Below are 12,350 nucleotides of genomic sequence, written 5' to 3'. Positions count from 1 at the left end.
CTTCCCTATATTGTTGTGTCCGGCCAGGTACAAATAGGCAGCTGGTGGATGGGGGCAGCCCGTTCCTGCCTGCTGTACCTGGCTGGACACAAATATAGTGCGAAGCCCCACTTCAATTTTTTTTAATTATTTCAGGAAATTCATGAAATAATTTAAAAAAAATTGACGTGGGGCTTCGCACTATATTTGTGTCCAGCCAGGTACAGCAGGCAGGAACGGGCTGCCCCCAACCACCAGCTGCCTAATTGTACCTGGCCGGACACAACAATATAGGGAAGCCCTTTTTTTCTTAATTATTTCATGAAATAATTTAAAGAAAATTGACGTGGGGCTTCGCCCTGTTTTTGTGTCCAGCCAGGTACAACTAGGCAGCTGGGGGCTGGAATCCGCAGCGCAGGGAGGCCCAAGCTTTCTGGGCCACCCCCGCTGCAAATTGCAGTCCGCAGCCACCCCGGAAAATGGTGCGTTCATAGAAGCGCCATCTTCTGGCGCTGTACCCAACTCATCCAGGGCCCTGATGCGGTGGCTCACTGGGTAATAAAGGGGTTAGGGCCAGCTTGGCATTATCAGCTGGCCCTAAGCCCGAAATTCATGGGGTCACGCCAATATTAGACATGACCACCATGAATTTCTAGTAAAGTATTTAAAAAAAACACAACACCCAGAAAAAAGTCCTTTAATTGAAATAAACACACAATTCTTTATTGTTCTAAATTAAACCATACTTACCATCACGCCCATTCCAGCTGAAGCCAACGATCTCCTGAAATAAAAGAAAAATAATAAAGCAACATCATCCTTACCTTTCCATGGTTCCCATGACAGCTTCAGCTCTGCTACATCGAGATGACAGGCTGGACCGCAGCAGAACGCTGCCATCCAGCCTCTCATCCCGCAGACACTGAGAAGCGCAGGCTTGCTTGCGCTCCACAGTGTCTCTCTGTGAGGGCATCCAGATGAGCCGAGTTAATGTCCAATGAACTCGGCTCACCTCATGCACGTCACTGACTGCGTGGGAAAATTCTCCTGCACTCAGCGCTTCAGCGTGGGAGAATTCTCACACTGAAGCGCTGAGTGCAGGAGAATTCTCCCACGCTGTCAGTGACGTGCAGGAGGTGAGCTGAGTTCATTGGACATGAGCTCACCTTATGTACGTCACTGACAGCGTGGGAGAATTCTCCTGCACTCACCGCTTCAGCGTGAGAATTTTCCCACGCTGTCAGTGACGTGCATGAGGTGAGCCGAGTTCATTGGACATGAACTCGGCTCATCTGGATGTCGTCACAGAGAGACGCTGAGCAGCGCAAGCAAGCCTGCGCTTCTCAGTGTCTGCGGGATGAGAGGCTGGATGGCAGCGTTCTGCTGCGGTCCAGCCTGTCATCTCGATGTAGCAGAGCTGAAGCTGTCGTGGGAACCATGGAAAGGTAAGGATGAGGTTGCTTTATTATTTTTCTTTTATTGCAGGAGATCGTTGGCTTCAGCTGGAATGGGCGTGACGGTAAGTATGGTTTAATTTAGAACAATAAAGGATTGTGTCTTTATTTCAATTAAAGGACTTTATTCTGGGTGTTTGTGTTTTTTTTAACTTTGACTATGGGGTTAGTAATGGGGGTGTCTTATAGACGCCTCTCCATTACTAACCTGGGCTTGATGTCAGCTGGCATTATAAGCTGACATCAACCCCAACCCTATTACCCCCTGCCACCGCACCAGGGCAGCGTGGAAGAGCGAGGCTAAGTGCCAGAATTGGCGCATCCTATGAATGCGCCATTTCTGGGGCGGCTGACGGCTGGTGTTTCTAGCCTGGGAGGGGGCCAATATTCATGGCTCCCTTCCTGGGCTATTAATATCAGCCCCCAGCTGTCTGCCTAGCCTTTGCTAGCTATTAAATTAGGGGGGACCCCACGTCATTTTTTTTGGGGTGTCCCCCATTTTAATAGCTAGTAAAGGCTATGTATTCAGCTGGGGGCTGATATTAGTAGCCTGGGAAGCTCCGTGGGTATTACCCCCTTCCCAGGCTTCAAACATCTGCCCCAGCCGTCTGCTTAACCTCCGCTAGAGCCTAAAATTAAGGGGAACCCCACGCCAATTTTTTTAATAATAAATCCTTTATTTTAATACTAAATGACAAGTACAGTAACCAACACTATCACTGTACTTCATATATATGTGACTGACATGTTTCTATCTATCTAATCTATGTGTGAAGCTCTATTCTGTCTGTTATAAATTGTCGGGTACCGCTGCTGAATTGCCGGCCGGCTTTTTTAAAGAGACGGTGCATGAAAACACTATTATTTTTTTTGATAAATCCTTTACGCTAAATGACAAGTACAGTAAGCAGCACTTTCACTGTACTTCGTATATATGTGGCTGACATGTTTATATCTATCTAATCTATGTGTGAAGCTCTATTCTTTCGGTTCTAATTTGTCGGGTACAGGTGTATGCCGCTGCTGAATTGCCGGCTTTTCATGTTTCACTGTTGGCACTGTTCCCATCGATTTGGGCAATCACTGTAATGCCACAACCACCATGGCTGTGGCATTACAGTGAGTGGCAGACAATCCCTGCATGATTGGTGCTCTAAATAGCGCCAGACATGCAGGACACGCTTTTGGTGCACGAACAGTTATCGAACATAACCTCGAACAGCCGAATTTTTTGCAAATTGTTCGGGTTCGTCGAACAACTCGAACACCGCCCAAAACAGCTCGAATTTGAGATTGGCGAACAGTTCTAGTCGAACAACGCTCATCTCTAGTTACTGTTACGGTTTGAGTGATGAAAACTTGACAGTCACACGGTTTGCAAGTTAGAACTGTGACATCCACTACGTGCACCACTGGTGTTTTGTGGAAAAGCACATGTAAGATTCTGCAACAGCGTCTGCAGATACTCCTGCATGCGTGAATCCCTTTCTATAGCAGGAATTATTTCGGCAAATTTACTTTTGTACCGGGGATCTAAGAGTGTGGCAACCCAGTAGTCAGGATTACTTCGAATTCTGACAATCCAAGGGTCATGTTGCAGGCAGTGCAGCAAGAAGGCACTCATGTGTCTTACGCATCCGGGAGGACCAAGTCCTTGTTGTGTTGGTAGCGAGGTAAGAATCATGCTTCCTTCCTCTGCCCTCTCCCCCCAACCTCGCACAACAGAAATGTGATCAAGGTCTCCCTCATCTGATGAGTCTTACATGCCCATCACCAGTTCGTCCTCCACTTCTTCCTCGGCTCCTGCACCTTCCTCAACAGTTTGGCTGCTACCATGCACCCTGGTTAATCCCTCTCCCCCACCCTCTCATGCCTGCCGCCTTGATGCTGCCGACCGTCTGGACCTTGGAGATGTTATCCCTTCTGCATACGACTCCTCCTCTACTTCCTCCACCTCCTCTTGTCCCACCACCTGACTCTGAATTCTGTTTAATGTGTGCTCCAGCATGTAAATCACCAGAATAGTCATGCTGATAATGGCATCGTTGTCAGCACTAAACATCTTCGTCGCCATTTCAAAACTGTGCAGAAAGATGTGTGGCGCCCCTGAGGGTTCAGTCGCCACAGAGTTATTGCATCTCACCCAGAGGTGTGGTATCTCACCCTCAGGTAAGGAAGGAGTATGGCTCGGGACCCTAACACCTGCATCCAACACATACCCGCAGTGGGGGTAGGGCGAGATTGCTCCTAAGGGAGAACACAGTCCCAGGTCCCTAGCTGGTGGGAGGGTCCTATGTAGTGGGTGCTTAGGGGAGCAGCTTAGGGGAGCACATGACAGGGAGAGTATAAATAGTAAGCCATCTCATAAAGAGCAAGCCAGTCAGAGGAGGAGAAGTGACAGGTGCAGAGGCTCTACATGAGCTCTGCTCCGGAGGCGGGCCTAGCCTGGGAGGCCCAGGACTGAAGGAGAGAAGAGAGGAGTGGGAGCAGGAAGGCTCCAGGAACCGAAGGGACCCTAGGGGTACGGGCCATGCAGAAGTCCACCCGTACGCCCGCTGCTACCAGGAGCTAGAGGGGTCAGGCCAGATAAGGGGAACCGGTCCCTCAACTAGCGGAGAAACAGCAAGACTCAACTAGAAACCGGAGGATGCAGCATTTCATGTACTGCAGGCCAAAGTCCACACCAGTCTCACTAAGAAGGTAGCCACATAGGACCCAGGGGACGGAACACACGTCGCCCGCCAAGGCCCGAGGATACAGGATAGAAGTGTCATTGGGTGTGAGGTGCAGGGAGAAGGCCAGAGAAAGGACACAAAGAAGGGTGTCCTGCTAAGTACTCCGGAGCTATCTGGGGGTGGACTGAGCCCCTCACTGAGTACGCACAGCACGGCGGGGGAGATTTCTCTGGTACCAGTAATCTGGACTGCAACAACTGTGAATAAAGATCTTGGGACTGCATCACACGGACTCTGTGTTCAATACTGACTCCCTGCACTACAACCACCATCATCCACCCACACTGCCCTGAAGCTACACTCTTCCTGTGGGGAGTAATAAAACATTTGCTGCAAAACCACCAGCTTCAGAGGACTGTTCCGCAGCGACGGCCCCTTTGGCTGCACTCCACAGGTGGCGTAGTCGGACATTATAAAACCCATATATACAAATTACCCTTGGATTTACCTCCCTGGGTCACGGACCGGGTCACCGCCACAGTGACTACAACCTGCAGCGTCTACCGGCCCGGCTCCGGGTACCCCACGGCCCAGGGGGCGCATCAACTTCATAGGTTCCTGATCTGAGACCACTCCTGCAGCGTGATTTGCCCCACCTCTGGATCTCGTTGGCCCAGGCTATATGTCAGAACGTATTGCACCAGGGCTTGTCGGTGCTGCCACAGTCACTGCAACATGTGCAGAGTTGAATTCCACCGTGTCAGCACATCGCATTTCAGCCGGTGAACTGGCAGCCCCAACGACTTCTGTAGAGATGTAAGTCGTTGAGCTGCGGGATGCGAATGGCGGAAGTGAGCACACAGCGACCGTACCCTCTGCAGAAGGCCATCTAGTCCGGGATAGTGGGCTACAAATTGCTGGACAACCAGGTTCAACACGTGAGCCATACAAGGCACGTGTGTGACATTGCCCCGGCGAAGGGCAGCACCCAGGTTTGCAGCATTGTCGCACACAGCCTTCCCTGGTTGCAGGTCGAGTGGAGAAAACCATTCATGAAACTGGGTCTCCAGAGCTGACCACAACTCCTCAGCTGTGTGACTCACATTTCCCAGACATTTCAAAGTAAACACTGATGCCATTGATCCCTGCTGCCAGCATAGTAAGGAGGTGTGCAGGATTCCTTCTGTGCAGTTAGAAAGCAGGTGGCATTACCAGACAGGCTTTGTGTGCAGGTGGAGGACCGAGAGGAGGTTGAGGAGGCAGAAGCAGTGGAGGAACTTCGAGATAAAGAGGATTGACGCACAACTCGTGGGGACGGTAAGACTTGGTCAGCAGCCCCTTGTCCTGCTGTCACCATAGTTACCCAGTGCCCAGTCAGCGACATGTAACGCCCCTGTCCATGCCTACTCGTCCAAGTGTCTGTGGTGAAATGCACCCTGTCACACACAGAGTTTCTCAAAGAAGCCATGATGTTGTGTGCGACATGCTGGTGGAGCGCAGGCACACCTTTCTTTGAGAAGTAGTGCCGAATGGGCATCTGGTACTGGGGCACTGCGACGGACATAACGTATCGAAAATCCTCTGTGTCCACCAGGCGGAAAGGCAGCATTTCTGTAGCCAAGAGCTTGCAGATGGTGAAATTCAACCTCTTAGCTTTGTCATGGCTAGGAGGAAATGGTCTTTTACTTGTCCACATCTGAGGGACCGAGGGCTGGCTGTTGTGCTTAGACGGGGTTGAGTAGGGTGTCCCCGGCAAACTGCCGGTCTGTGAGGAAGATGCAGGCGGACATGTTAGGTTGCTTTGATCCAAAGGTGGTGCTCTCGATGTCAGAGAGCGCTCAACACCAGCAGGTGTTACCACTTCCAAATGAAATGACGACCTGCCAATCAAACTGGCTGTTTCGGATAAAGAGGTGGCTGGTCTGCGTCCAAAAACATGTGTGACTGCTGTCCCCCCAGTCACATAGGATGAAGAGGCCGCGGATGCACAAGATGGGGCAGACGGCGGCTGGCCCGGCCGGCTAGGCCGCATTGTAGCAAGGGTGAGCTTCCCACTGCAACTTATGCTTCATATCCATGTGACGGTTCATGCATGAAGTACTCAAACTATGGATTTTTTGGCCTCTACTTAGCTTTTGGTGACAAATATTACAGATAACATGAGTTGGGTCATCCTTATCGATCTGAAAAATGCCCAGGTTATGCAAGGCTTAGAGCCCATGCAACCTGAAGGGCCACTATGACTTGTGGTCAGAGGCAGAGTTGTGGTTGAGGATGCAGTTGTTGACGTGCTTCCAGTACTCCGTCTCTGTCCAGGAAGGCGCAACCTAACCTCGTCGTCAATAGCATCTGTGACGCCCCGCTGCGCTTGGTATCACAGATCCTAGAAAAGTGCATTGATGGAATCCTCCACAAGAGGCCCCCATAAACATTCACACATCTCCACCTTCCACTTCAGACCAGCAGGGGGAGCCCGTTAGGGATATAAATAGGGAAGGTGGAGCTAGGCAGTTCAGTTCCTCTGAAAAGTTCCTGCAGTAGAGAAGCCTAAGAGAGGTCAGTCTGCAGTGGAGCTCAGTCTAGTCTAGAGAACTCAGTTAATAGTTCAGCAGTGGAGCTCAAGGCTCCTGCTAGCTATATTCAGGGAGCCCAGTTACAGCTTAAGGTGTGCCGGCGCCATAAGATCTGTGAAGCACGGCAGGCTGCCGTTAGTGTGTATAACCTAGTGAGGGCCCGAGTAGGCCGAAGGCGAGTGGCGAGTTAGTACATAAGGGGCAGAGGAGCTTAACCAGCTCACCCCGAAGCATTTACCTGACACCGGATCCGAGCTTACCGGGATCTCTATGACCCAGTAAGGCATAACCGGAATCCCTGGAGAACTACAAGTCCCAGGATCGCTAAGGTTCTGATACATAACAGAGCCTGGAGACGCTTAGGCCCCGCATACTGGGAGCGTGAACTCCAAGACAAGGCCCTACCAAAAGGTCAGCCAGCGCAGGACAGAGACAAAGTTAGGCCTAGCTCCAGGCAGGTCAGAAACTTACTACGCAGAGGCAAGAAACAGGAGGCCGTACACCCATTCATTGGGGAGGATCCTGATATGCATCCTTCACCCTACAGTGCTCCGGGATGTGCCTGAATTTCCACCAGTAAAAGGTACTGAAGTGACTACCTTGTACATTCGCGTTCTTGCTCCTACAAAGCTGGGTCTCGCCTGTCCTGCATTCCCCCTGCATACGCTTTTCTGAGGCCTAGCTCCACCTGTGGGGAGCTATACCATCGAGCTGCCTTATCACCGGCTTCAGTGGACTGCTGTAGCGCTGGTGCTTCTCACCAGATACCACAGGTGGCGTCACAAACTCTTATAAAATTAAGAATTATCCACCCTTTTAAAGAGTGACCCCAGGGTACGGGCCCGGGAGCCAACCACCGCGACATCCCCAAGGCCAGGCAAAGGCCCGGGTACCGAGTCATCCCCATCCCCTGGGCTAGTCACATCCTCCTCCACCTCCTCTGCTGACCTCATCGACTGGCTGACTGTGGGTTGACAGTAAGTGGGATCTCCAACCTCGTCATCATCACTCTGTGTGTTCACACACTCGTCGTCCTCAGAGCCAACCTCTTCCTGCCCTGACCGAAAAGTCAAGTTGTCGCTCCAATCAGGTATTTGAGTCTCATCATCGTCTTCATCATTGTCTCCACCAACAGGAGTTACAGTTTGGGAACGAGGGTCTACATTATGCTCAGAACCTTCTTCATCTGGTCCTGGATCCGACTTATAAAAATTCTGGGCATCAGTGCAGATCATTTCCTCATCTGGATTCACAGAAGCTCTGGAGCAGACCTCCGTTTCCCAGGCTATAGTATGAGTAAACAGCTGTGCAGACTCAACCATCTGTGTTACCCCATACTCAGACGGGCAGCTGGAGACTTGGGAGCTGTGAGGAAGCAAGTGCGCTTGGGGTGACACCTCTGAGGACTGGAGTATTTGTGATGTTGAAGTTGAGGTGGAGGAGAGCCCACTTGAAGGAGCACTTGATATCCATTGAAGCACCTGCTGCTTTTGTGCCTCATCTGGAATTTGTAGCGATGGGCGTGTCCGTAAGAAAGGGATCGTATCACATTGTCCACGAAAAGAAGTAGACATCTTAGTTTGGCTGGAAGATGGTCTTTCTTCTGCAGATGTTACTCCCCCCCACCGCGGGGGGGCTCGACCCACCAGCGGACAGGCACCAGTATTGAGATAGGGGGGCTGGCCGTCAGGGTCCACCGCGGCTCTGGCACAAACCCGGCGACACGGAGGTGGCACGGACAGGAACGGACTGGCCATGTAGGCTTCGCACTTTTTTGGTTTTAGAAGGGCATGATATGCCTATATCTGTGTCTCCCCCTCCTTTTACTCCTCCACTTCTTTTCTTTTCGCATGACTATATGTACTTGTCACTTTTCCATGTGTTAGTTGTGTCTTCTGAGCAGTTTGTCAGCTTTTGGACACCTTTGAAAGTGTTTTCTATGTGTTTCTATGTGTTTTTGTTTGCCTGCCATTGGTTTTAACGGTGTTCGAAGGTGTTTGACGAACAGTTCGACGAACAGTTCGGCGAACATACGGGTGTTCGACGAACTGAACCGAACTCGAACACTACGGGGGTGGATCAACACTACTCTTAACATCATGCTTCTTCATCCGCTCGGAGGACTGAAGGATCACAGATCTAGTGTCTTCCCAAATCGCAGAAAATTCACTGACGAGAGACTCCGCAGGCTTGTCCACTGAAGTGGAGACAGGAAACGGAATCCGGGGGTGTTCACCGTAAACCACAAAAAGCGGAGACATAACAGAAGACTCACTCACATGTTTACTATAGGAAAACTTGGCCCGGGGCAGGAGCTCTACCCAATCGCTATGGTGAGCGTTGACAAATTGCCGATGAAAACTGGTAAGGATCTGATTGATACTTTCCACTTGACCATTGGACTGAGGATGATAGGCCAAAGTAAAATCCAAGGAAACATCCAGCAGCTTACACGATGCTCTCCAGAAGCGAGAAGTGAACTGAACTCCTCGGTCCGAGACAATGTGGAAGGGTAAACTGTGGAGACGGAAGATGTGATGGATGAAGTCCTTAGCCAGCACAGGTGCAGATGGAAGACCAGGCAGAGGAATGAAGTGAGCCATCTTGGAGAAGCAGTCAGCGACCACCCAAATGACAGTACAACCGGCTGATACAGGAAGATCAGTGATGAAATCCATTGCAATATGTTGCCACGGAGCGGAAGGCACGGGAAGAGGAAAAAGACGACCGGCTGGAAGGTGTCAAGGTATCTTGTTACGGGCACAAGAGGAACAAGCCACAATAAAATCCGCAACATCCTTGCGCAGGGTGGGCCACCAATAATGCCGGGCAACGAGCAGAAGCGTCTTCCTGTGGCCGGCATGGCCAGCTAGTTTGGACGAATGACCCCAGAGTAAGACCCTCTTCCGATCCTGAGCCGCTACAAAGGTCTTACCAGGAGGTAGATGAGACAGGTCGAACGGAGCAACAGTTATTATTCTGAAGGGGTTAATGATGTGTAGAGGCTCCTCCTCTTGGTCAGTAGATAGAAATGAGTGGGAAAGAGCGTCGGCTTTAATGTTCTTGCCTGCTGGGCGGTAATGAAGGGTGAAGCAGAATCGAGCAAAGAACAAAGACCATCTGGCCGGACATTGGCTTAGTCTTTGAGCGGTCTGCAAATAAGCAAGATTTTTATCATCCGTGTAGATGACCACCGAGTGCAGGGCCCCCTCAATCATGTAGCACCACTCCTCCAGCTCTAATTTGATGGCCAGCAGTTCTCAATCTCCTATGGAGTAATTGCGCTCGGACGGAGAAAAGAGTTTGGAGAAGAAACTGCAGGTCGCCTGGACGAGGATTTCTGGGTGAGCACTGCTCTGGCCCTGGAGGAAGAGACATCAACCTCCAGGAAGAACTGTTTATTGCAATCCAGATGGTGTAGCACTGGAGCAGAGGAGAATGCTTGTTTAAGAGAGACAAAGGCATTCTCCTCCTCGGAAGTACACTCCCTGGGATTTGCTCCCTTACGGGTGAGAGCAGGGATGGGAGCTGTCCGGGGCAGAAATGAGGAATGAAGAGGCAGTAATAGTTAGCAAATCTCAGAAACCACTGAATAGCCTTCAACCCCTCAGGTTGGGGCCACTTTAAGACGGCAGATACCTTCTCGGGATACATCCGCAGTCCGGTCTCAGAGATGATATACCCCAGAAATGGTAGGGAGGTCTGCTCAAAGAGGCATTTCTAGTACTTGGCATACAGGTGATTCTTCCGGAACCTCAGCAGGACCTGACGAACATCCCTCGGGTGAGACGGCAGATCAGGGAGAACACCAAGATACCAGTTACATACCAAGATACCACCATGCAGGAATACAGGAGATAACAGAAGATGTCGTTTACTAACTCCTGGAAGATGGCTGGAGCATTACAGAGACCAAAGGGCATCACGCGGTATTCGCAGTGACCATCCCGAGTGTTGAATGCTGTCTTCCACTCGTCTCCCTGGCGAATCCGGACGAGATTGTACGCCCCATGAAGATTGAGCTTAGTGAAGACCTTTGCGCCTTTTAGGCGGTCAAACAGCTTTGAGATGAGAGGCAGGGGGTACTTATTTTTGATGGTAATCTGGTTTAGGACCCTCTTGTCGATACAAGGACAGAGAGAGCCGTATTTCTTTTTGATGAAGGAGAATCATGCTCCAGCCGGAGAGGTGGATTTATGGATAAATCCCCTAGCAAGGTTTTCTTCAATGTATTCAGACATGGCACTGGTCTCGGCCAGCGACAAGGGGTAGATTCGCCCGTGAAGAGGTGAAGCACCAGGTATTAGGTGGATGGGGCAATCATATGCCTATGAGGTGGTAGTGTCTCTGCCTCCTTTTTATCAAAGACGTCCACATAGGACCAGTAGGGTTCTGGCATGCCTGGAAGGTTAGACGGAGTAGACGGGGGTCGAGCAGGATGAACCGGAACCAGACAGGTCTTATGGCATTCCTTACTCCAATGGAGCACCTCACCTGAACTTCAATTCAGGATGGGCTCATGTTTCTGTAACCAAGGTAGACCAAGCAAGTGGGGATGAGAGAGACCGGACAGTACGTAAAAGGAGATCTTCTCTGAGTGCAGCATTCCCACCTGAAGAGTAACCGGCTCAGTGACCAACAAGATGGTTTCAGGAAGAAGCTTTCCATCCACAGGAAACCGCTAAATGATCCACCAGATGTATGGTAGGAATCTGAAAATGCTCCACAACTGCCTGTTGAATGAGATTACCAGTGGCTCCGGAATCCAGGTGGTCAGTCTCGAAGAAGCGGGTCTCACCACTGGTAACAGAAACAGAAAGAGTCAAGGGCAGAGAGAAAGAACTCATGCCTAGGACAACTTCTCAGAGCGGTCCTAGACACTGGAGTTTCCCGGTCTCACAGGGCAGTAGTAGATCTGATGCTCTATATTGCCACAGTAGAAGCAACTCCCCTCGGCGTGGCGGGTCTCCTGGTGAGATCTTATCTTGGTCAATTTGCATAGGCTCTGGAGAAGACACCCGGGGGAGTACTGGTTGCGAGACTTGACTTTGGAGGATTGGAGTGAGGCACAGAGGTTTCCTTTCATGGATCGTCTCCTTAGCACCTTCCAGAAAACGGATGTCAATCCGGGTAGCTAATGACACCAGGTCGTATGTCACGACCGGCTAGCTCATCCTTGATCCGTCCGGAAAGGCCCTCCCAAAAGTTGGACACCAGGGCCTCATTGTTCCAGGCAAGTCCAGATGCAAGGTTTCGGAAAAGCACGGCATACTGTCCCACAGAGAGACTCCCTTGGCGGAGTCAGAGAAGTGAGGAGGCAGTAGAAGATTTACGCCCAGGCTCATCGAACACCTTCCAGAAAGCCGCGAGGAAAGCCTGGAGATCGGACACCAGAGGATCCCATCTCTCCCACAGAGGGTTAAGGCATGCCAATGCCTCTCTGGTGAGGTGAGACATGATGAATGCCATCTTGGCCCGGTCAGAGATGAACTGGTGTGCCAGGAGTTCAAAGTGCAGCGTGCACGGATTTATGAAGCCCCGACATAGGACAGGGTCACCACCAAAACATGGAGGCGCAGAAAGCCGGGGTCCGAAGCCGGGTGCCACAGCGACACTGGATTGAGGTGCCGCCAAAGCGGATGCCGCTCGGTTAGAGGCGGACACAATCG

The sequence above is a fragment of the Phyllobates terribilis genome, unplaced genomic scaffold, assembly GCF_046119375.1.
Source record: "Phyllobates terribilis strain yellow unplaced genomic scaffold, ASM4611937v1 Scaffold_2__4_contigs__length_985480577, whole genome shotgun sequence".
Lineage (NCBI taxonomy): Eukaryota > Metazoa > Chordata > Amphibia > Anura > Dendrobatidae > Phyllobates > Phyllobates terribilis.
The sequence above is the reverse complement of the archived record's forward strand: the minus strand, read 5'-3'. Positions refer to the sequence as shown.